General features: G+C 32.5%; 1 protein-coding gene across 2 annotated transcripts in view; it reads left to right on the top strand.

The window, feature by feature from the left end:
• Positions 1-9163: 9163 nt before the first annotated feature.
• Positions 9164-27161, top strand: part of LOC129226262 (U8-agatoxin-Ao1a-like) — an 87720-nt gene continuing 69722 nt past the window's right edge. Inside the window, exon 1 of one of the 2 annotated variants that reach the window (XM_054860863.1) lies at positions 9164-9243. The gene's annotated coding sequence lies outside the window, so the exon portion shown is untranslated. Of the gene's footprint in view, positions 9311-27161 lie in introns of both variants that reach the window. The other variant, XM_054860864.1, reaches the window with a different exon arrangement.

Below are 27161 nucleotides of genomic sequence, written 5' to 3'. Positions count from 1 at the left end.
CTCGCATAACTTCAGTTTGTTGCTTCATAAATTTCACTTTCAAAAATTTTAATTTCTCAAGATCAAAATAAATTTGCCTTCATTGTTTGAATTCGTGCTACTTTGCTATTCAGTGATCTATTGCTTGGTATCTGATCAATGACCTTAAACATTAGTTGTGTTCTTTTAAAAATGTAAGTGCAGTGGAATTCTTTAATGACTAATTATTTCCTTGAATATTAACTAAAACGATGAGTGCTGGATCTGGGGGCGAAGGGGGGAGTTGGGATCCTTGCCCCCGTGAGACAATTTTTGGGGGACAACAAATTTGTTCTATTTCCGTGGGGGGGGGGGGTTGTTGAAACTCAATATAAAACTTGAAGGAGAATGAATAGGAGCATCAGTTTCAAGATTTGCCCTAGCTCGAAAAAATCGTGTATCCGGCACTGACAATTATCAATTAATTATTTTTAGTTTTAGTTCCTTGCATAAGGAAGAAAAGTGTTCGCGAAAAACAAAATAAATAAAAAATTACTTAGTCGTCAGTGGCTGGCATATACTTTCAGTTTAGTAGCCCTTTTTTTATCATTAGTAGCCACTTTATTCAAAACATTTATTTCTTGAATGAGGAAAAAATGTACTACATAAAAACATGAGATGTGGAAAAGGTATTACCGTATGAGATCTAACTGAAATTACATTCATTTGCCTTTTTTCTATCCCCTCCCCCCCTCCCACCAGAGGTGAGTACAAACCTTTTGTATAAGCTTCCAGGTTTGTGCTTGTTTTTAAGGGGTGCGGTTTGGATCCTGAAATTATCAATGGCTTTTATTATTGATTGAAAGGCAACATGTAATACTAAGGTTGGGATTGTTATTACATTGCAAACTAATTGCTTCAAAATAGAAATGATTTGTGTATGAAAATTCATTGGTGAAAAAATTGTGTGGCCGTTTCGGTTCTTAAGACGTGACTGGTTGAGTACTCTTTTTAGTTTCTATCGTATGGCATTTAATCTCCAGATGGCAACTAAATGCCATACATTCAGGTCTAACTCAATCAGACAGTTAATATCAAGTTCATTAACTAATGCAGCTAAATTTAAAATACGCATGGAATTTATGTTTGAAACTTACGCACATAATACTGAACTGAGTTTATCAAATTTATCTAGTCAGTCATTAAACACAATATGTTTAAAATGAATTTTTTTAACTTTATAGATACACATTAAAAAATTTACACAACAATGCTTGAAACTATCATTCTTTTACAACCGGGTAAGCCATTACCTAAAAAAAACAAGAAAAGCCTTTTTTTTTACAAACATACGCTTAATTACGAGAACACAAGAGTTCCGTTATACATTTATTTGTAGGCTGTAGGGGAATGTGGGGCAAAGTGAAATGGTGAAATAATTACTTTTACTGCCAAAAATCTCATAATATTTTAACTATATAGTAGCACATGTACTCTATTCCAGTCAGGAAAAAAATACATCTGAAGCTTAAAATTAATGATAATAATGGCAATTTTCAAAAAAGGACATTCATATTGTAATATTTTGATGTAAGTCAAAAATTATTTTTGTAAGAATAAAATGATAAACTTATTGTTACTAACATTTTAAATACTAATTGAGACCTTCTAATATTTAATTCGGTATTTTTTACTTTTTTCAGTTAATTTTAAGCTTACTTGTATTTCTAATATTGGTAAGGTGAATGGAACAAAGTGAAATAGTTTATTTCGTTTACTCACTCAATTACACTGTTCGGCAAAAAAGAAAAAAAAAACCCTTCAAAATGTTTCTGACATTTCGTTGGCTGATTCTTATGTTAAATGACCCCCTGAATCCGAATATGACCTCCGTTTTCTCCCTATACGTACCAATTTTTTTAAAAGGCCTCCCCAAGTTTTTTTCAATTTTCCTTAATTTTAGAGATTTTTTTTTTTTTTTTTTTGGAGGTGAAAGGAACTTTATATTAACTGCTAACATAGTTTTGGTGGGCAAGAGAGGTTCAAAGTTCAAGATCATGGACACCCATCGCAAAAAAGGGGGGACTTGAGGTGTATACCCCCCCCCCCCCCCCATATTAGAAAAATCACGAAAAACGATCTTTTTATTCTGCTTTTTTTAAAAAAGATGTTTGTAAAAACCATTTCGATGTAGAATGAGAGTATAAGACTCTCTTCTATGACTCCTATGTCCAAAAAAAATTTCGAGATGTAAAAAAAAATTTAAAAAAAAACTCTCCTGAATGTCGCACGTTGCATACGAGTTGAATCGCAGGTCTTCATTCAAATAGATATTCTTCTGGCTGATTCTTATATAAAATGACTCCTTGTTTCTAAATACGACCATCTTTCCCCCATCACGCCCCCTTTTTCGAACCTCCCCCCTCCCCTGATTCAGAGCCATTTTATTTGTTTTAAATTTTGAGGGGAAAATGAGCATTACAATAACCGTAAACATTATTCTGAATGACTAGACATGTGCAAAGTTCTAAATCTTGTGCATATATAGCAAAAAAAAACTTGCTCCCCCCCCCCGAATAAAAAGGGGGGGAGTTGTACAAAAATCGGTACATGTAGGAGGATAACGGAGATCATTTTTGGATTCAGGGGGTAAATTTGCAGAAGAATCAGGCGGATTAGCCTAAGAATTATTTGAGAGTCATTTTTGCTGCACAGTGTGTTTGGAGGGGTGCCCCCCCCCCCCCTGTTTTCCTTTTTGCTACATATGCATAAGATTTTGAGCTTTGCACATATCTAATCATTCAGAATTATGTTTACGGTTATTGTAATGCTCTTTTCCCCCTTCAAATAAAAAAATGGCGGGGGAGAGGAGGGGGGTAGGTTCTAAAAAGGGGACGTGAATGAGAGAAAGATTGTCGTATTTGGAAACAAGGGATCATAGGGGTCATTTTACATAGAAATCAGCCAGTTGAATGCCTTTTTGAATGAAGACCTGCGATTCAACTCGTATGCAAAGTGCGACATTCACATGATTTTTTTTTTTTTACATCGCGAAATTTTTTTTGGACATAGGAGTCATAGAAGCTTAGTCTTATACTCTCATTCTGCTCGGAAATTTTTTTTACAAACTTCTTTTTTAAAAAACTCAGAATAAAAAGATCGTTTTTCGTGATTTTTCTTTTATTTTGAGAGGTTATACTCCCCCCCCCCCCCCAAGTTCTCCTTTTTGCGATCGGTGTCCATGATCTTGAAATTTGAACCTCTCTTGCCCACCAAAACAATGTTAGCAGTTAATATAAAGCTCCTTTCACCTCCAAAAAAAAAATTAATTGCTCTAAAACTAAAGAAAATTGAAAAAAACTTGGGGGTCCTTAAAAAAAATTGGTACGTATAGGGGGGGAAACGGAGGTCATATTCGGATTCAGGGGGTCATTCTACATAAGAATCAGCTGACAAAATATCAGAAGCATTTTGAAGGTTTTTTTTTTTTTTCGTCGCGCAGTGTTATTTACAATATCACTTACGGATTCATTTATTAATTTATTTACATTTCTTCATTCATTAATTCACTAATTTATTCATGCCTTCACCCATTTTCTTATTCATTCACTATTTTATACGGTCATTTATTTTTCTTCATGTATTAAGTATTTTATTTATTTAAGTATTCGTTCATTGTTTCATTATATTTTTATTATTCATTCTACCCTTCTTTTAATCATTCATTTGAACAAATACATTTTTTATGAGTGAATAGAACATTTTTCATTCAGAAAAATATTTTATTTTTCACTATTTCTATGAAAAAAATAAAAGGAAAAATTTCCACTTTTTTTTAATATTCTTTCTTTTTAAAGAGTAATTTTCAAAAAAAAAATTACAATTTGTTCATTTAAAAAAAAAATCTAGCCTGTTTAGCAATTTCACTTTACCCCACATTCCCCTACTATTTTTTCTATAATAATTATTTTTCCGAAAAAAGCCCCTATATACTTGTCTTTCTCCTTTTCTCTTTACATCATCAAAGATAGCTAAAATGTTTTAGACGCATCAGTTTTTACAATTTTCCGGATACCACCCCCCCCCCCCTTTAACCAGAGTTTCCTTCCTCTAACATCACCAAAGATAGCTTTGAACTATACTTTTAAAAAAAAAAACATTTTCAAAATATTGTGGTTAATAATACCCTTATTCTTCAGGTTACCTTACAAAAATGTTTTTAACACTTTAGCTTCAAAATATTTTCCGCTGAAATGAACCCCGGAACATAAAACCCAAAGTTCCTTAAAAATGCCCTAAATGTACAGTTTTAAAACTTTTAAACTTCTTACATTTCTTCCTATAGGTATCCTTCCCCCCTCTCCATACTTTTCCCCATCTTTACATAATCAAAGACAGATTAAGCATATGTTAGACTAGATAAATCTCCGAGGGAAATCTCCCTACGCCCTTTTTAGAACTGTAAAAATGGCTTAAACTTGCGTTACTAATATTGAATTCGGCATTTTTCTCAGAAAAAGGTCTGATATTTCCTGTTTCCTTAGTCTGTGGTCACCCTTAATCTATCTCTCAATGTGATAGAACATATAACAACTAAATTACAATTGAAATAGTTTTTACACTGCAACAGACATCACATTTAGTTATCCAACAATTTTTACTAAGTCTTTCATGGAACTTTTCATGGTTCAAAAAAAAAAAATGTTTTTGTGTTTACGTTATCAGGTTGTACCCGTTTACAAAGAACTAAAGGTTTTTTTTTCAAAGAAATAAAGGGTGAAATTTTTTATTCACATGTTTTTTATCACACGGCAAATTAAAAAGTGGGATTAAAGAAAAAACTATTAAGCATTTTTTTCTGAACTAGCGGTTTTAACTATTTTTGTGTCATGACCCCATTTTTAACAACACGAAACCCGATACATGTATTGTACGTACTCAAAACACATATTTATATAAGGCACCCTGTTTGCTCTAATTGCTTTAATGATTTCAAAAATTTGACTAAAATACTTAATAAGATTTTTAGCTAATGTTTTGAACTCAGATTATTCATTCGAACAGCACTTTGCTTGGCATTTCTGCAAAACATCGATCATGAAACTCGAATTTCATGATTTTTTTAACTGCAACAGATAATAAAATTAATTATCCATAAATGAGATGCTAAATGGTTCGCAATATTTTATCCTCAAAATTCAAGATAAAATTGATTGATATGAAACATTAGACAGTATATTTTGTCAAACATCATTACTTAGAAGAATCTTGATCTCTGGACCTAGGTTCGAATCTCATTCATACTATTGTGGTAGATTTTGATCATATTCAAGTTTAACCTAATCTAAGCCGCAGAACCTCCAGCGATTCATTCTTTTTCGGTTTGTTAAACCAAAAAGTTGTGCAAAAGATGATCGATCTTATGGGATGTTTACAAGCAAAAATACTAACGTATCAAAAAATTGCTAACCAGAAAAAAAAATCACCTGAACTATTTGTAAAAACAAAAAGTGGATGACAGAACTTATAAAAAGCATTTAGATGAAAGAGAGGCTTTTTTTAGATTGAAATTGAACAGCGTAAGAAGTGCCATTCGACCTTCATTACAAATGTTTTTGGGTACCCGCAAAGGGGACCCGTAGTTTAGGATCCCTTGTTTAAACCTCTAATTCCGATGCTCTTAAAAAATTTTAAATCGAAAGGTAACGACAGGAGCCCTAAACCAATCGTCAAGTTTCAAAATTAGAATCGTAACACGTTAGTCTTAACGTAACCACACAGTTTTAAAACACAGGATTTCATTTTATTTCAAAACTTAAGCGGTATGGTAAATTATTAGTTTATTGCCATAGTTAGTAATGTACAAATACAATAATTATCTGTAAAAAACATAAAAAAGGAAAGTGGCGTACCTTTTGAGCATTCAAAAATATCGCGAAAATGATTGCGGCCGATCCAGATAGTTTACAAACATGGCGTAGCTAAGAAAGCAGTGATTTCACAAGCATTCTCAAATCTGCGCGCTATGTGTTCTCACGTGTATTCCCAAACTTCGGCTGAATAGAGATTCCCAGCAAAACACATTCGGTGCACTTTTGGAACGTTTTCTTTAAAACGGAACGGATTAGTAAAACATTTCAGCTTCATTTCTTTGTACTCAACACATTCGAAATACATTTTAGCACATATTCAGGCAACTGGAACACTTAAAGAGTTTCAAATGTGTACCGATTATTTGCAGTGTACACGTTTGGCATGTATTCATGCACATTAAAGCTGTTAAAACATTAATGCACATTTATGTTATTAAAATTGATATTTGTGACACCTAACTGCGGAAAAAAGAGTTGTGCTTCAGCTCCGTAAATAGGAAGCGAATAATGAAGACATTACTCTGTACGTCTTTTTTTTTCACGAACGACTTTCAAAGTTTGAAAAAGATATAAGCCCCCCCCCCCCTCCCCGACAAAACTTTTTTCTTCAAGTACACATTATTTACGTTTTTCTTCTATTTTCCACTGTCAAATACTCATTTCTCTCTCTCTCTCCATAAACATTTATTTATTTATTTATTTTACATTTTTTTGTACAATCACGCGTAAACCGTACAGTTTCGTACCATTAACAAAAATTATAACTTTGTTTTTTGGTTTTTTTTTTTTTTTTTTTTGAACATTAATATTTTTCTATTAAAATCCAAATCTAAAGTTTTCAATGAAATAACACGAAATAGACATTGCCGCGTTTTTCTCGTAACGCAGTTATAGTTAAATACATAAGCAATTCTGAACATACCACGATTAGGTGGGTGCACTTCGTGTTACGCTCTGCCCTTCTCATCTACCCAGCTAAGAATAATTACAAGTGTTTAAAAATTTGAAATGTATTTTCATTTGATAAGAGATTTTTAAGTTTCTTTTTTTTTAGTTTTTAAACTCAAGGTTTAAAAATAAACTTTTGATTCAATTTTTGAATTTTCGTCGCGTAATTTTAGTTGGGAGCAGGGTTGCCAGACGTCCTGGATTTCAAGGGACAGTCCCGTATTTTGAAAAATTGTCCCGCGTCCCGGAGAACTTCCATAAGGGACGGCATAGGTCCTGTATTCTAGCCAATAACGATATTTTATAATACGAGACTGTATTTTTAAGTAAAAAAAATACTGTTGAACGAAAAATGTGACTAAACTAATTTGCACCTGTTCCTATCAACGTCGATCTGTATACTGAACTTCGTTCTATTGCTTGATTTATTCTTTGAGTTAGAGTTTCTTCAAAAGTGTACTCACAAATAAACATACTGAGAGGAATCTTTCGAAAGCTAATGAAACATGGTTGTTTATAACCCCTTAAAAATACACCATAACCAGTAACTGCCCTCAAATACAAAATTATCATCCTCCCCCCCCCCCTTTCACTCTTAGAAGCCTGTCCCGTATTTACTGTTTTTAAATCTGGCAACCCTGGTTGGGAGTGTAAAAATGTTGCTGTTAATCCATCTCTTACGTTTTCTCAAACATATTTTTACAAATTCACTGACCAATTATAGGGCAATTCGACCGCCACGTGCGAGCAATCAGACTTGACAGCTTCAAAATATTTTTGTTATAGATCTTAATATTGTTTTAGTTAAACAGAAGTAAGCATATCTTTCAAGCTTTTCATTTGATACAAAGATAATCCTGTCACAATTATTTGTTATTAAATAATTTGGTCATTCAAAATTTTAATTATTTACACTTAGCTTAAACGGTTGTAAAGATTTATGTAAAATGCCATTCTATTTTACCCACAGGTGACAGTTCAAATATTTAATTAAAGAGTAATAATTTTTTAAAGGCGGTGTAGAATTTTTGTCTTCAGAAATCATAAGTACGTTTGTCATTAATAAAACAAAATTTTGTTCATTACTCTTTTAAATTACTGTTTTTAATAAAATATATGTGGTATCACGTGCAGAAAATGGCCGTATTCCATAGAGTGGCCCTAAATGAATCTTTCAACAATCTAAGTATGATATAAGGATTTTACAAATGCAAACATAGACAAGTGTTCAACTTTTTCACTTTGCATCGTTGAAGAAGGTGAACACGTTGTCCAGTCGATAAACACTTCTTAGTTAGAAATATCACTCTTAATATAAAGAGATGATCATTTCAAAAGTAAATCATAAAATTTTGGCTAAGAGAAATTAGAAAGTATGTGCTTTACCTTTAAGAAGAGCATTTCGGGAGTCAGATTAAACGTCAAATACACAAGGAGGGAAACTGAAAACAATGCGCTCTATTTCGGTTTCAAGCGATACTAATATATGTACCTTACTAAATTACGAAATACTTTCTCCGTTATATGATTTTGATAGATGATTTACAAATGTGGTGGAAAGGATAACCGATTTTTAATCTAACTCTTGAAACTCGACCCCTATCCTGAAAATTCCATACCGTTGCACTTTCAGATAATAGAGCTAAAAACTGATAAGCAGAATTGAACTTATGAAAGTTGACCACCTGCGATGCAATTTTTTAGTGCTCAACTTAAAAATGTGTTCAACTTATAGAGGTAGATTTATATGATAAAGGACAAATTCTGAACCTGAAAACAGCGTTCAGCTCAGGTGGTCAACTGACAAGAGTTGTCAACTTTGTATGTTCACTCGACTTCTACCTCCTTTTTAGTTAGTCATATGATGCAAGTATATTTTTGAAACTTTTAATTTTATTTGAATATTTCATGACAGATGTTGTACTGAAGTGAAGGAAATTAATTGGTCCAAAAATACCCCATAATAAAATACCATAAAAAATACCATAATAAAATTCTTAATGTTAAACATAACTTTTTAATTAAATATCGTATGCCTCAAAGATGATCGAAATGCCATTAAAGCTTTACAGAAGGTCAAGCATCATTAAACAGTAAGCTCTACTTATTTGGGAAAGTAGATTTAATATTAATTCGACGTTCATAATGGAATCAACAAAAAATCCTTGTGTATCAAGAATTCTCAAATCTCCAATTTGCATGGAGCTAAGAAGCTTACATTTCACTTAGTTTGTGATGAAATTTTGTCGTGGGAGGGACCAGTATGAGAAGAGAAAGTCTTGGAAATACTAATAAATTTTCTTCTTGTGCCTCCCATCGACCGCCCTATGACGTCACGCGACAACATGCGCGCGCACCTGAGTTCTGGGGTTCGCATATAAGGCGCGAGGTATAAGCGAACTCGCTCCCTTTGCTATATCGTCAGCGGCTCGTTCGAGTGCTTCGAATTTGGTACCGCAGACCGGTAAGTACAGAGCTACTGTACCACCCTGTTTAAGATCCAGCGCGAGTGGATCAGTTCGAAATAGCAAGTAAATATCTTGATTTTTGCACACGGAACGTTCGTACAAATTTATGGGAATTTTAATGTTTTTATTTTTATTTAATAAATTGCGCAATTGAACTATAATTCTGAAAGTAATGACATAAAATCCCAATCTTCTTTCTTGCATGAAAAAATTTATATTGAAATTTCACCACTACCCTAAAAAGTATAAACTATATTTCTAGAGAACAATGTTTACGTTTACTATTTCTTTCTTATTTAGATTAGACAGCACTTGCACATGTTGATAAATTATTGTGGCAAATGTACTTCACAAAAATATTTTATTACATAGTTTTTTACATTTTTTTTTCATTTCGCGTTTATGACTTGATGTTAAGTAAGTTGTTAAAATTGTCATTTAGGAAATAAATTTACGGAATTCTGTCAAATTATTCGACAAAAATGTGCAAATCGCACCTTAAATATTGTTGTGAATCTACTCTCAATCGTTTGCTGTGCATCTGAACTCTCTATAATAATTGTGTATCTAGTTTTTAAGCTTTGACTTTATTGCACGAGAACATTTTTAATTTTTAACAACTTGAAATGGGGTGACATCATATTTCGTGGTATCTAATTTATTTTCAATGGAAAGGTGTTTCACAAAAACACTATAACCTCATGCAAGAAATTTCCGTGGTAAATACAGCAGAAATTGTAAATCAAATGTAATACAGTAACCCCTCATTATTCGCTCTTGTTGGGAATTTAAAAAAAACTCGATATATCTAAAAACGTTATAGAACCGAGGTCATAAAAAGTAACGAATCAACGAACGTAATCACATGATATGTGCCTCTACAAAAATATTAATTCATCATCACATTAGGATGATTTTCTTAATAGAAACTAACGAAATTTAGACTACGAATTTTTCTTTTAAATTTAAAAAAAAACTTATTTCGTATGAAGAAATGCCAATCAAAAGTTCCAGCTTTAACTGCTACAAATCAAGTATGGAAAGTTTGCTAGTTTTCCTCATTGATAAATAAAAAAGAAAATACTATTTCTGCGAAATATATCATTTTTTTTTAACTGTGATATCAAATATAAAGCAACATTTTTTAAATGTAGATTTTCGAGACACAATGAAAAAGTGCGATATGTCCGAATGAGCGATATAACGAGGCACGATGTAACGAGAGGTTACTGTATTTCCTATAAAATTTTAGCGTCGATGTGCGCAAAAGCTTACGCTGGCTTTAGCGCAACTGTTGCTGCTAAACTCAACAGTTGATTTGTTGAACTATGTTCTAAAGTGCTCATTTACATGTAAAATTTAAAATTATTTATAATTAAGTTAAAAACTTAAATTTGGCACTTATCTGTTGTATCTTCATGATTTTTCTTCATTTTATGTTGGCTAAAAATATCGTCAACAGCTAATTTTTTAAAAACGTTTTATCCTTCTCAATAAATGTCATTGCTAATTTGTTTTATTCTGAGTAAATGTTTAAAAAATGCATTTATTTTTAATATGAGTTACTTAATTTGCGTATTGAGAGTACTTTGATAATAGGGCAAAATTTTGAAAGAAGAGATAAATTTCAATTTCTATTTTATATACTCTTACGTGATAAATGAACTTTATTTTGTGAAGTTCAATCAGTTTTTTAAAATAAACACTCGTATTTATAGTTAAGCAATATAAAAATAGGCCGCTTATGAAAAATATTATAAAAGACATTACTTTCGAAATACTATGTGGAAATGATTAATTGATATTATCTTTACTAATAATAAAGCTGAAAGTCTCTCTGTCCGGATCTCTGTATGTCAGGATCTCTCTCTGTCCGTCAGGATCTCTGCGACGCGCATAGCACCTAGACCGTTCGGCCGATTTTTATGAAATTTGGAACAAAGTTATTTTGTAGCATGGGGGTGTGCACCTCGAAGCGGTCTTTCGAAAATTCGATGTGATTCTTTTTTTATTCCAATTTTAAGAACAAAATTATCATGAGATTGACGTGTAATTTACAAAATTATCATAACGTGGAACCGTAAAATGGGCACAAGCCAATTGAAGAGAAAATTCACCATCCATTATTTGCATATATACAGGCGAACCAAAAGATCTTTTAATTTTTCTTTTACGGGCAAAGCCGTGCAGGTACCACTAGTATAAACTATTACGTAAACTGTATAACTATATAAATAAATAAAACTTGGTTTAATTGTTAAAAGACTTTGCATAATAAATTAATATAGTTTCGCATTAGAAATTCTGACGTTCAACTAGGAACTATCGCTTTATCACTTTTGCTTTTAAGATTTTATATTACGTAGTTTGCGTATAAGTCGCGAAGGTCTTTGTTTCCAATATTATCCTATCTTAAAAAAACAAAAACTGATTCTGTGATAGATTAAACGTGTGGGAATAATCGAGTTAAATTTTGCTGTACATTCGACCAGAAAATTTGTATTCAACTTTTGTTAATGAAAAATAACTTTTAAAAACTACTTGTGCTTCAAGAATTAAAAAAGAATTCCTTGCCCAAATTGTAAAAACTTTGACTTTAAATAAATTAACTACTTACTTCCAAAAATAATTTGCGCCATAACTTTTAAATATAATTTCACTATTATGTCCCTCTATAGCCATTAATTGCCTTTGTATTTCCTTTTTATTGAAAGATTACTTTTGTAGGAGGATTTTTATTAATGCATATTTGATAACAATTAAATATTTAACAAAAATATAATGTTTACTAATAATAAAGTTAAAAGTTTCTCTGTTCGGATCTCTCTCTCTGTCTGTCAGAATCTCTGTGACGCGAATAGCGCCTAGACCGTTCGTCCGATTTTCATGAAATTTGGCACATAATTAGGTTGTAGTATGAGGGTGTGCACCTCAAAACGATTTTTTGAAAATTTGATTTTGTTCTTATTTTATTCCAATTTTAAGAACATTTTCCCGAGCAAAATCATCTAAGATGGACGAGTAAATTACCAGGTTATCATAACGTGGAACCGTAACATGGGCAAACCAAACGGCGACAAATTCACAATACATTATTTGTAAATATAATAGGCCAACCAAAAGACCTTTCAGTTTTCTACTATGGACAAAGCCGTGCGGGTACAACTAGTTATAAATATTAATAAACTACTGCTCATGAAATTGCAGCAGAGATATTGCTTATATTCAGAATATATTTGGCTGTCTAATGTTAGAAATGTTTAATGCAAAGAATATTTATATAGATTCGATTAATTTTTAGAAGGTTAGATGTTTTTTTTCTTACTTTTTTCTACTTTCTAAGTTTTTTTCTACTGAGGATGTCGATTGTTAGATAATCAAAGAGATAACCTAAAAACACATTAATTAGGCTTCCTGAGACATTGGAAATAAATAAAGAATAATTTTTTTTTTCGTTTCATGCGAAAAAAAAATTTTTTTCTAATACACTGTATGTGTATTACCAATGTTTATAATACAACATAACATATCATACAAACTCAAATATCAAATACAATATCAAATATCGTATGATAATAAACATATCATACAAACTTTGCCTTAAACATATAGAAAACTAATATTTAACGACAAGCTTACATGAATATGTTGAGTGTCGTTTCCATATTAAAAATACGAGTGTATTCATGGATATATGAGAAACATTTTGCCCGTAGGGATTTCCACGAGCATCCAAAACATTCCCTTTAGTTGGTTCTAATTATCTTTAAAAAGTAAGGTCTGTAGTAAGCTATAATGCCGTGGGTAAACGGAAGTACTGCAGAAATGAGTTTTTCAGATCTTTGAAGAAATGCTTGTTAGATTCAATACTAACAATAGGAAAATGTTGGAATTAGATGTTTTTTTTTTCGAGCCTTTTTTCAGCAGAAACCAAATAAGCTGGTTTGTGCAATAAGGCTAACGTACTCTCGATTTCAAAAATGAAAAAAAAAAATGAAAAATGAAAAATTTGCAGTTATTGCCCTTTAACTGCCCACGGCAGTCGAGGGTTAGGCGGCTAGTTAATTGGCTCTAACCAATGGTTTTAAAGTAGTAAAAGAATGAAGAGATGCCAAAAATGTATACATGACATAAATAATAATTCTAAAATTTTGAAAAAAAAAGACCGAAACAAAATCATATGCGAAGTTCTAAATCTTGAAAAAAACCTATATTTGACTAACATCTTATGTATGTAAAATATAAGTAATACAGGGCGGCTGTAATATCATTTAGTCTGTTTGCATTACGTTGAACATGTTGTAAGAGAGACCCTTAAAATTGACAGCCACGTTGTATAGGCTAAGGGAAAAAACTTCCCTAAAAAAAGTCAATAGCTAAAATAAAGGGGTGCATCACAAAAAGCAACAAACTGAAACAAAAAAAAAATCACAAAACGTGTTCAATGTGCTTTCTGTTTGTTTCAACCCCATGTTCAATGCTATGTTTGTTAAAGCGTTTTCAACAGCTTCATAAAGGGTTTCTCTATTAAATGCAGCTAATTGGCGAGTGAACGGCAGTTAATTAAGAAGCCCTGACTTGGTGGTAAAATATTAAACTAATAATTTCGTTTCGCAAATTTATCTTCCCTCACTCCTTATAACATAGGAAGAAAAAAATAATCTTACATAATCTTCTGCAAGATTATTGCAAAAGATTTGAGTGAATCAAAATATAGCTGTATACAGGATGTTTTCGAACTCTTGGGCAAAAACTTTAGAGGGAGGGGGGAGATGCTACACATCTTGACAAAAAATATAATGGCAAAAATAAGGGTCTCAAACGTCTTCTGAAGGAGATAGGCGCCATTAAAGTTTAGGGACAAAAATTTCAAATGATCATAAAAAGCGGAAAATTTGGTTGATTCGTTTGCGGTATTTCGCTTAAATTATTCTTTTAATCAGTATTTTCTTCAAGATAAATTTTGGAGTTGTAGTTTAAAAAATGCTTATAGAGGGTGTTTTAGACTTGGAATAAGGAACAACTATTTTTACTGCTATTTTTGAATCTCATTAAATGTTTTTTCATGCTTGGACTTAAATTTTGAGCTCAAAATCTGAATTTTTGGGAATGATTAAATAGTGAAAACTGAACTGTCTTCAAAGGTTGAATACACTTTGTCACAAAAAAATGTATGCATCAAGAATTAGTTGAGCTGCGACCAAAACATTCGGCAGGAATATAGTTAGGAATATAGTTTGTAAAGAGAAGATTTAAATTTCATCGCCAGTGACGAAAAGGTAAGCGCGCTATGCGCTTACAAGATAGGTACGATTGAAAGTGTGAAAGCTTGTGTGAAAGGGAAACTTCAAACGAAACTGCCGAGTTGTAAACACGCTATTGTGACAAGGACGACCTTTTAGGGTTATACGAACAATTGTTGGACTTTTCAAAAGGACGTAGAGTAGGTCTGAGAGAAGCAGGTTGGTTGTACGTGCGGATCTGCCGCCATCTCGGTCGGAGCGATATGTAAAATAGCTTAGTGTAAGTAAAAATAAATGAATCACTCCATAGCGGTCGGTTAAAGCATTCTAGAAACAGAAATAAGCGCGAAAATCTCACATCATAAGAGCAACCACTGACGTATCAAAAAGGTCGCTAACATTAGTTCCATGCTGTTTAACACCTTGCAAGAAACTGATGGTATGAAGAAAAACAATCTTAAGTATACTGAAAGACGATGGTACACTTGAACCGGCGGCCATTTTAATGGATTGGATTTTCGTGGATTGTATTTTCGGTGCACTTGATTAGCTGGGTTGTGACACACAGGAGGCATGTTTTCTTCGACGATGAAGCCCGATGTAGTTCCAGTGGTCATAGGTAACATATTTCACTCCGTACCACGCCGTGTTTTGTCTTGTATAGCTGCTAAAGGGGGCTATATATATATATATATTAGGGTGGTCCTAATTTTTGAAGTTGCATATATTTTACGCGACGCCCCCATCAATTTGTTCCATTGTATAAATAAATGATCCTTTCAAAATTTAAAGTCCATCCATGAATATAAACAAGTGCCCCTAGGGCCCGTTTTTTTGAGTTTCGAAGAAAAAATTGCGGATCTTCTCATTTTTATGTAAAAATATTCTAACGTTTTATATTTATAGTAATTTTGAACCTGAATAGGTGCTGCTACTTCCAGATCGACCATTCTCTCACTTTCATTCTGTAAAATTTAACATGTTACAGAGAATAAAATGTACACCAATGGCCTTGGGTCAAGCGTACCGCTCTTCTGCGCTTGTTTCAACCAAGCAGCAGGGGAACGTTTCTTCCTATCAAGATGGACACAAGGGATTCTATAATCAATTAATGAATGACCTAGGCCATTAATGAACGATCTTTGAGAACAACAAATTGCCTCCTCCAGGCTTTGGGGGTGTTGATTTACAAAATTCCCTGTGTATGTAATAGGTGTGTCAAATAGAGACGCAAGGTTTCAATGCTATAAATATAAGTAATTGCAATTATATTTTAATTCGCTGTTCTTTAGTTATAAACATACCTAAATGCTTATGCAATTTTTAATTTTTAAAATATAAATTTGGAAAAATCCTCGATTACTGCTAACATGAAAATATACTGTATTTTCCATTGCTAAAATATAAATTAAAAAAATATATCCAGCTCGGAACAATGTACAAATTTATACTTTAAATTAATTTTCTTCTATTTCAGTACATAGTCCTTTATTATCATCAAATTCTTAGGATTCACAAGATTTAGAAACCGAAATGGGTATCTATCCTAACCTGTTGAACTTTTGTTTTTTACAGCTGGTCTACCACAATGCGAAAAAGCTTGACAACTATTGATATCTGCTCGCCTTTCATCACTGTTAGACAAATGCCATATTAGGGATAAATATGTTGTTTATTTATTTACAGCCTATGTAAATGCAGTAAATTTAAATCCAAATGGCCTAGTGATCAATCGTACATTCCATAAGAGAGCAAAAGAAAATCTTCGAGAGGTAAAATTAAATTTCATGAATTTAAATTTAGATTTTGTAGTTTTTCACTTGGATACAAAGCTACATCCAGATGTAACTGGAAAAAGAACGCCGACAGGATTAACGTGATAGCTTCAGGTCCTAATATTGAACAGTTACTCGGAATTCCTCAGATATTTCTTCAGTTGTATATGATATCTTAGATGATAGCTCTTTATTGCTAACTGTTCTAGCTGTAATGTTTGATACAACGACTTTCAATACCAACCGTATAAATTGTGCATGCAATTTTTTAGAGCAAAAACTGAACGGTGATATATTACATTTAGATTGCCATCATCATGCACTTGAAATCGTGCTGCAAAGTGTGTTCTCAAAGAAGTTCTTGCCTTTCTTAGTTCTAAATCAGATGTTCAATTATTTAAGTGCTTCAAATTTTTTTTGAAAAGATCTCAATCATTCAGAAGTTATAACATTTCAATCAAATACACATACCACTTAAATTCTAAACGACGAAGTGGATGACATATTATTGTTCGTAAAAAGCGGAATTGAGAAAGATTATAGAGAATTCTCGTAACTTGTAATAATATTTCCTGGTGAATTTCCTCCTTCAAGTATATGTTTCGGCAACCTAGAGCTTATCCCTGAGCCACATGGGTGGCAAAAGGAATTTTTGTTTGAAAATTTTTATATTTAGGAAACAATTTAAATTGATCTTACATGAATAGAAAGTCCTTCAATGCTGTTTTACAAAGCTGTTTTACAATTAAATGCTGTATGAAGATATCGTTTTTCGCAGCAACCCAATCGAGGCTCCTTTCAATAATATAATATGTATAAAAAACTAGCAGCGTACAAAATGACGACAAACATGCATCAGAAGCACTGATTGGAAAATTCGTAAATCACTTATGGTATTTAAGGGATAAACTAGTTTATCTCCTTAGTTAGTAGCTTTGTCCGTATTGGATGAAGGAATTAACTTTGAAGATAGGAAAAGACTAGTACAAAAAATGCTTGTGATAAGGAAGACGTGTCTGATGACTGTTTTACAAATTTCAGATAACAGTAGATGATTTAGAATACTTTCTTAGTAAAGATCTTCCCCTTTATAGAATCAATAACAAGTCAATTGTTTGATAAGTTGCAAATTCTAAAAGATTTTTTCCTATTTGATCCTGATTCACGGCAAAATGTTTAAAGGGAATAGAGATCGTTAAAATACTGAAAACTGTGAATGATGCAACTGAAAGAGGAGAACAATCAATCGAAGAATTTCACAACTAATTTACCAAATATGAGTCACAAAGCAATTTTTTTTACAGACCGTCCCAAGACTATCGGAAAAAAAATACACACTATCAATATACATTGAGAAAAGCTTACGATTAAGGAAAGTTTCTAAAGCATTATTTCATTCTTATTCGAAGTAAAATCTTCACATGATATAAAGTAATTAAAAAAGTTAATTTTAGTGCTACCTCACTGTAAAAAATTTTTGCAAACCTAGGAGAAACGATGTGCTGAAGTAAAAACTCGGAAGATTTGTGGAAAAATTATCAAAAGTGTTAAAGTTCAACGGCCTAGGGGCTCGTGTTATTATTGACCGATCGAGTTCAAATTTTGCACACGTTACTTTTTATTATAGTGTCACAAAACTAGGGAGCGTCACTTGTTGAATTCCGAAAAAAAAATTTTCCCATATAAATAAGGACCACCCTAATATATATATATATATATATATATATATATATATATATATATATATTTGTGTGTGTGTGTTTGGGGAGCATTCGTAAATATTCCTGTACAAGAACGTCAGTAAGAGATAAATTAATATTTGTTTATGCACATTTAAATATAGTAATCCAATGTGATTCAGAATTATTCTTTCCATATAGACCTAGAAACCATTTTATTATATAAACCTTTTTCATCACATTATCAATGTAAGTAGTGCCGTACGTGTAGAAAATATTTTTTTACCAAAATTTGCTTTTCAGCATTCGTAAAAATAACATCATTTGTGGCCTGAAAGATTTTTTGTTAAACCATAATAACCTAAGTACCTCATTTAAAATGTATGCATCTTGAATCTTTTCGAAGAAAGAAGCAATTTGGTACTGCAAAGTGGGAAACACAAAATTCACACGAATTGCTTGTTATTTTTCTTTCCGTCCAAAATCAATAGAGAACTCTGCTCAAGTAGGAAAAGAAAACGAAATGGTTTTAACTTAAACTAAAAAAACCTTTTGAATAATAATTATTACTAAATGAAATCTGTAACTCGTGTTTTCTATTTATGTGAAATAAAATAGGTTTATTATTCATCTTTGTCGCATACTAGGTTTAAATTTATGTTTATCATTTTTCCATCAATGGAAAAGCTCTATCGTGAAATCTCTGTAATTACAAACGCTTTGTCGGATTCTATAGGTTATTGATACAGGAAATTACTATTGAATTTAACTTAATACATGTCAAAATAAATTAATCAGTGATTGAATCTATTATGTACTCTAGAGATTGCTTAATCAAAACCGTGTTATACCATTTCAATTAGAAGCGGTTTACTTTGATTTGAACTAATTAATATGTCTTGGAACGTTTTATGTATTTCATTCATTTATCTAATATTACATAGTTAAATAGTTTGTAAATATTGATGCTTAGCAATGCGAATTCTATGTAGAAACTATTACATCTACTGGATAGTCCAATTTGTAGCAGAACGTTTTAACCCGGTAAAACTCGCTTGCGAAATAGCACAAAAACGGTTGAGGGGGTACATATGACCATATCCATATATTTTTTATTTGGTGCAATGTATGCATGTAAATTTTAACAAAAGTTCAATGTCAATTTATAAAACAGATGCTTCAACACATAAAAAACTTATTTTAAAGACTTTAAACTGATCACTATAACAAGTTAAGAAAGAAATTCCTTACATATTTCAAAAAAAAAAAAAGAAAAGAAAAGAAAGAAAGAAAACCTACTAAAAGGATGCTTAATACATACCCATATCATATACTTCACATGCATTTATCATAGATATAGTTTGAGTGAACCTTGCAAGTAAATTACTCACATTTAATACAAGAGATTTAGATTTTTTGAAATTGGACGCCAGTTGAAATTGGTGTTTAGTTGCAGAATGCAAAAAATGAACACAAATTTTCAACAAATGAAAGACACCAACTACGCACTGGTGCTCTAGAAAGTCAAATCTGTTGCACTGCACACTCGAAAGTATAAGATAAGGAAGGTAAATCTCTTCTTGTACTAAATATGAAACATTTATTTGCAAAGTTCACCCAAATTATGTCAGTGATGAATGCATGTGAAGATTTATATGGGTAAATGTTAAGTCTACTTTTAGCGGCTTTTCTTCCTTTTGAAATATGTAAAGAATTTCTTAAAAACTTGTTTTTGGAGCAACTGGGGTTACTAAGGACTCAGCGCGAGTTCTTCCGGATTAAGCAAAAACTTAATTAACTGAAACTTTCAAACAAATATTAAAAATATCCCCCCTCTCCTCGGGCCCCTGTTTAATATAGTCGACTGCAGACTAGAAATTGGTAACTGTATTTATAACATGAATTATAAATGAAGTTCTTAGGCTCAGCTCCAAGTGTCAATCATGCAGTTGAGGGTGTTCAGTGGGAGTTTAAAAACACTGAGCTTATCAATACCTTCGGTGGACTTCTCAGAGCGACTGCAAGTCTAATGCCACAATGTAAAAAAAAATAAATAAATAAATAAAATTAAATTTAAAAAAAAAACAAGCATGCTTCTTTGGTGACTACTGTTTAGACGTTTCTTGCACTGGATAAGTAGTTCTTGATTAGAAAAAAAAGCATGAGCGTACAAGTTTTGTACTTTTTGTCTGAACAACGTTGATTTCGTTTATTTCAAACTAATCTTTTTATTGCATTTAGTTGCTGAAAGGAATTTTTCTGTGCTTTTGAGCTTACTCAGAAATCCCTCTACCGCACTAAGCAGCTATTTCCCACCACAAAATGCAACGCGATTCCGAATTTTCGTCATGTGCCCTGCAGGGACGTGCACAAAAGTTTTAGAGCCTCGAACAAATGATTTTTACCGGCCCCCCTCCATATTGTTTACTCTACATCACTACATATATTTCACCGTTCATTTTGAAAATCTCGGGCCCTTCTATTCCCCCCCCCCCCATGCACGCCTCTTGTCTCCTGCACCTAAGATTATTTAATAACCTAGTAAAAACTGGGAAGGGATTTGCCGTGTAGACCTCAGACAGCTCGTAATTAAAAAATCAAACATTTCTATTACCACATACATAATTGATTGTATTTCTATTGTGTAGTCATAACAACTGCTTTTTCAAGTCGCATTTTTGGACTGAGAATCGATATTTCGATACAAAGAGTGACATCGTAATACAAGTAACCAATATGAAATAATATTGATTTTAGGTTCCTGTCACTTGAACGACGAACAATAATTGCTGCTTGTAAATGAAAAATAACACGCACTTGAATGAAAACAAAACGTATCACATACATTTAGATACAACACTAGGACCTAAATAACTACAACTAAATTCTATTATTCAATAAAGTTTAATTGCTGGGTATTCTCTGTTTTTTAGGGGGAAAATTTAATGCTCAGCTAAACCGAGTACTGTTAGACGGATTAAATTTACGTGATATAGAAATGTTTCTTCTACACTAGAGGTATCCGCACGGCTTTGCCTACCGAGTAGAAAATTAAATAGTCATTTGATTTGTCTGTATATTTACAGTTAAAGTGTAATTTGCTTTAAGTATTTTTTTAATCTCTTTATATTTGTGGCAGATTTGAAAACTTTGCTTATAGCTTAACAAAACCCAGTAGAAGCCATAGAAATATTTTTGAGGAGGAAGGAAGTTTCTCTTCCTTCCTTAAAACACAAAATAGGCCTTTTTTTTTTTTTTTTTTTTGAAATTAAACACTATAGAACGAACGTTGTAAGAGCAATACAGTGAAACCTGTGTAAGTTGACCACTTGCGGTGCACTACTTTTGTGGCCAACTTAAACAAGGTGGTCAACTTACAGAGGTTGATTTATATGATAAGGCCTAATTCCAAGCCCGAAAAAAGCGGTCAACTTAGACAGGTGGTTAACTTACAAGGGTGGTCAACTTCACAGGTTTTACTGTATTTTTACAATTTATTGAACACATATCCGTAAAAACAAAAGAAAAGTAAAGTAGACAAATTTTGCTTGGAAGTTAAAATATTTCAAAAATTATTTGGATTGCAAAAAGAAGTTCGTGTCTTAAAATGTTTGGAGCCAATTTTTTTTTAAAAAAAAAGATAAAACTATTCAAGAGAATAAAATACGAAACCATAGTAATATGCAAAAGTTCCGTTTCGAAAATTAATGATGCTTATCTTTTATTTTTGATTTTATTTTCGAGTACAATAATTTTGAATCGCTTGGTTTGATTAAGGTTAGCCTTGTACTTCGGTTTTCTTTGAATGATTCCTCCAGCTCTTCTAATGCTCGTAGAAACTTCTAACAAACTTCCACCCATCTTATGCAAAAAACTCAAAGCTTTCGAATGATTAAAAACTTGAAACTGTGAATGAAATATTTCTCTTCCATATTATTAAATAAATGTAAAAATGTGATTAAAATTGAAACAGAAAAAAATCTAATTTTCGAAAAATCGCTTCGAGGTGTACACCCCTATGCGCCAAACCAATTTTGTTCCAAATTTCATAAAAATCGGCCGAACGTTCTAGACGATACTTTCGTCACATACATCCGAACACCCATATAGAGATCTGTACATCCAGACAGAGACCTAGACATCCAAACATTTTTAATAGATTACTATTTTAACAACGTCAATTATCTTTAAAAAAGCACAAATAAAACATTATGCTTATTTTAAAACAATGGGTTTTTTTTCACTTCTCAGGGAAAACGTAAAATGCGGGAAATTCATAAATAAGTATATAACTTACAATCCGAGTTAAATTAATATTATCATATCTGGAAAAACTGGGATCTGATGACACAACAGTTAAATGCTGGAAAACGTAGATTCGGGGGACATAAAATCGGGGTTTTACTGTAACGCAATTCCTAAACAACGATTTTCGAAAAAAAACAACTTTTTTTGTAATAAACTGTAGATGCCTGCAGATTAGTTTTGAATTGGTTTTTATTTTTGCTCGCAAATTTTTATTATCATTTTAAAATGCCTTGGAAAACTATGACAAATGATGAGTTTGCTTATGTCTACCAGATTGGGAATCGGTCCATTTTCATAGTTCTCTTCATTCGCATAAGCTTCGAAAGCTCAGAGAAATATGTTTAAAATATAAAAATCTTGATGTTTAAGTAGTGTTGTTTAGGCTTTAAATGTTGGCAGTTTTTTAAAATGTGTATTACTGTATTTGGAAATGTTTAAAAAGCTTAAAACAATAAACATTTAAAAGTTAACAGAATGGTGATGCCACTTGTTAACTTAAACTATTATTATAAAGATATTCACGCATTTTTCCATAACATATTGTGATGCTCGTACATGAGTTGAAATTGATTATTTAAAACGAAATAATGTCAGCAATAGTGTAGTATCTACATATGATCGCGAATCATTTTAACCTATTTTTGCGTACAGTAGTAGTGCAATTTTAGAAAGTATTTGAAATATTATATTAACTGAAAAAACTAATTTTTTGAACAGTACATAATGAAGAGCGCGACCGTTAAAACTTGCCACTAGTCAGTCACTTGTACTGTAGGCATAAGCAAGTCTATTAGCTTAATATTCGTAGAGTGGGGGGGGGAGAGAAACTACTATGTTTATGAGTTAGCGACAATTTGACGAAATTGCCTTTTTCCGTTAAGTTGTTTTAAACGATTAATTGATTACTTAATTACCGTCTGCATCAATAGTTTTTTTTTTTTTTCAAGGAGAGGGGGTTTTTCAGTTCTAGAATTTGTAAATTGTATACACCATCTTGGGCGATTTAAAAAAAATGTCAAAACGGTAAAACAATTTAATTTTGAGCGATTAAGTTTGACACATCTTTGGACATTCATATCCTACGTCTGTGTTTTACCTCTTAAGCCATTTGCCAAAACCGGTAGTACGGTAGTAACTCCTATAATTTATTTTAATTGCGTTATTATTTTTTTTTCCTATCACTAGTTTTTAATTTGCAGTTTTTTGTTTGAAACTAGTTCATGTTACTTATGTCATTAGTTAGTCGTATCAGTAGTAAGTTACTATTATAATGGATAAAATAGGTTAATGTAAGGCAAAATGGAATAGTAAAAATAACTTATTTTTTTTTAAATTAATAAGTTGGAAATATATTCTGAAAATTACGGTGCATAAAGAAAAAAAAAACCAGACACACAAAGGAAGGGGGTTATAAGTTTTACATGTCTGTGTATCTGTGTATCTATGCATCTGACTGTGACACTCTAGCACTAAACGGATGGACCGATTTTAAAAAAGAAATTTTAGCTCGAAAGGAGAGTTGATCGAAAGTGTTCTTAGCTAGGTTGCGTCTTCGGATGACATTGATTACCGAGAATATTAAATAAAATCCTCTTAAAAGTTTTTCGAGATTTTTGCAGTGAAAACACATTCAAAATTTTAAAAATTTAGTACCAAAATAAAGAGTATTTTTTTCTGCATCAGATAGAATGTATTTGGAACTTCCATGTTATATAGAATTCGAATTGTAACGTTTTTTAAAGCAAATTTTAAATACGGCTAAACCTTTATTCAAGCGATTGGTAACCAAATTCATTGTTGGCCGACAAGGAAATTAAAAGCAATGATTTAAAAATTTTATCTGTTGCCAGTTTTTATTTGTTAACAAATAAAATACTTGTAATTGATTTTTAATATTACAAGGCTTTTAAAAGGATTTTCAATTTTCGTTCTTGATTCTATATTTGCAACTCAGTCGGAGTTTTTAAATTTTTAATTTTAGTTACTCGTAAGATATACTGCTCTGCTCACGTAAAAGCTGGTTATTTGCAGAGGAAAATGCGGCAAATAAGAGACTTTCAAAATTTCTAAAGAGCCTTACAACATCCTGTGCCCTCTCCCCTAAACTAAAATATATTTAAATCTCTTACGGCCTTGAGCCAAGAAAGACCCCACAGCAATAATCAAAGAAAAAGGCGACCATACCATTGAAAAACTCACGACCTCAATCGTTACCGTCGCAACAACCTGACGATCAAGACCTGACGATCGCCTACACAGATGGCTCTTCCAACTCTAATCTGGATAGAGGAGGAGCAGGAGTCTTTTTCATCGAACCAGACGGAGCGCAAGAATGCCACGGTATTCCTGTTGGGGAAAATCGCCTGAACTACACATGCGAATTCGTCGCCATCAAAAGTGCTCTAGAGATTTATCTTTCTAGGGAGGACTAGAGTTCCAGAGGTATCATCATTTTCTCTGATTGCAGATCAGCATTGCAGGTGATCCAGAAGTCCAAATGTCAACTTAGCCATCAGATCATTAAGCTCGCAAATAAAATCATTGCTGGCCAAAGATCCTGTATTTCATAATGGATACCGGCTCATGTTTTTATTTTTGGTAACGAGAAGGCCGATGAGCTCGCAAAGGCATCCCGTAATTGTCCTCGGCTATCCAACTCCCTAACCCTCGTTGATGCCACCGCTGTTGCTGGCCGAAGACTAATCGGTCAACAAGCGAAAAGAAACTCCATTCCGGATTTGAACTGTGACAGAACCATATCGACTACTGTAACCAGACTTAGGACAAATCACTCAAAGGGGATGAGGATTTCTGCGGACGGACAGCGTAGTTACACCAACTTTTGCCCTCATTACCCAGATGACATCCCACTGTCTCGTCAACACATCTTCAGCTGTCCAGCAATCCAGGTCAAACTTTTTAACATCGGCTTAGAAGACCCGGTGGACCTACTTTATACAGATAAGGCTGTCGAAGTTGCAAAGGCTGTCTACGACAGCTTCGAAGTCATACAAATGCACATTATCACAGGCACGACATCATCATCATCATCAATGCGGCAAATTATTCCGGAAATTTCCTTTTTCATTGCTCTTTGGGTTTTGCTAAACCTTCGTACAACATTAACTAGATTTTTTAGAAATTCCAAAAAAAATACAATTTTTGTTTCTTTTATGAAGCACAGCATTTGTAAAACTATTGGTATAGACAAAAAAATAATCATTCTTGATTGAAAGGGAGCGAAATGAGGGAGGAGAAAGGCACTTTCTTGTTGAAATCTGCAATATTTCGTACCAAACATGATCTGAACATTTGGAGTAAAATATTTTCCTAACCTTGGTTTTATAACACTACACATTGCTTTTCAACCGCCTTTCAGTGGTAGTGAATGAGATTTATTCTCTTTTTGAAATAGGCTCCCAAACCATCTCATACAAAGCATATTGATAACGTGGAACATAATGCTGACTCTCATGTGTCTTATCAATAGTCTGACTATATTATATCATTTTGGCGACTTAGACTTGGCTTTAAAAGTGAATAGTTTATCTGATAAAGAGACAAGAAGTTCCGTTCAGAACTAAACGAGCTTAATTTTCCGTACGCCATTATCGACTTTCTAGTATCTGATCAATATTCTCAAAATTAGCTAAAACTGCAAATTATTTGATGCATAATTTTTTAATATTTTAAGCAGATTTCTAGTAATAAAATAAGCCTCTCTCATCTAAAGAATAAGATGCGTAAAAAATAAATAAACGAGCAAATAAAGTAGTACCTTTTAAATAAGGCAGAGAATACATTTTTTTCCATTAAAATTTTTTTTTTACCGCTTTCCGAAAGAAAAAAAAAATAAAATTAATAATCTCATTAAAATAAATAACTAACATTTTTTTTTTAAATGTTTGTTTTTTCTCTGTTGAAAAAAATAATTCTAAAAATGAATTAATGTACTTTCAAAAAATTAATATAAATAAAATGTCAACTTTAAAAAAAGCAATAATTTTCACTGTCGAAAAAAAAACATCTGCGCATATCTTTATGTAGAAACATAAAGGTCTCCGAATTTCTCTGCGAAAAACTGAATACATAAATTAAAATTTTTGAGTGAAAATAGAAGCAAATCATATTAACATCAATTGTTTTACAGTAAAAAACCAGGGCAGCGGAGTAGGAATCAATCTCACTTTGGGACAAACGAGTCAGAGTCGGGAGCCGAAAATTTTTAATTCAAAGACTCGGAGTTGAAATCGGTCATTTTTCCTTAAATTCCGCAACTCTGCCAATGTTTGCGGAGTCACAGTCGAATTTCCAAGGGTCGGAGTCGGTCATTTTTATCCCGTGTATAAATTTTTGCTAAAGCGGCTTGTTGCTTGCGGAGTCCCACTAATTCTCGAGCACAGGGGTCGGAGTCTAGTGCTCTTAAATTCTCGAAGTCGGAGCCGTTAGTTTGTCGTCAAGAGCTTGTTCCAAAAAAAAAATTTTTGAAGTAAATCCGCCTTCAAGTTCGGGATCTATATTGACCTTTAGTATCACGTAGATGCTAATGTTAGGAGATTTGAACTGTTCGAAACTGAAAGGAAAAGTGTTCAAATCAAAATGATATTTTTCATGCATGGTGCTTTATCAAAAGCTTTTTCCTACAAAGTTTGATTGAAGCAAACTCGCCAATACGTTCAGGATTTATATTTGCCTTGAATTTCCCCATATGTGGGCGTTAATGTAAAGTTTTTTGGAACTGGCTAAAGTTAAACGAAATTTTTTTCAAATCAAAAAATAAAATGTGGGAATGAGGTGCCTTCGCTGAGATCTTTCGAACAAGAAGAAACTGTTCGAATAGGACTATTCTCTCAAAAGTTATCGGGGGCGACAGACCGAAAGAAATTTTCCCCCATATCAATTTCCTGGT

Source organism: Uloborus diversus, chromosome 7 (genome assembly GCF_026930045.1).
Source record: "Uloborus diversus isolate 005 chromosome 7, Udiv.v.3.1, whole genome shotgun sequence".
Taxonomy (NCBI): domain Eukaryota; kingdom Metazoa; phylum Arthropoda; class Arachnida; order Araneae; family Uloboridae; genus Uloborus; species Uloborus diversus.
This window is presented reverse-complemented; position numbering and strand designations above follow the sequence as displayed.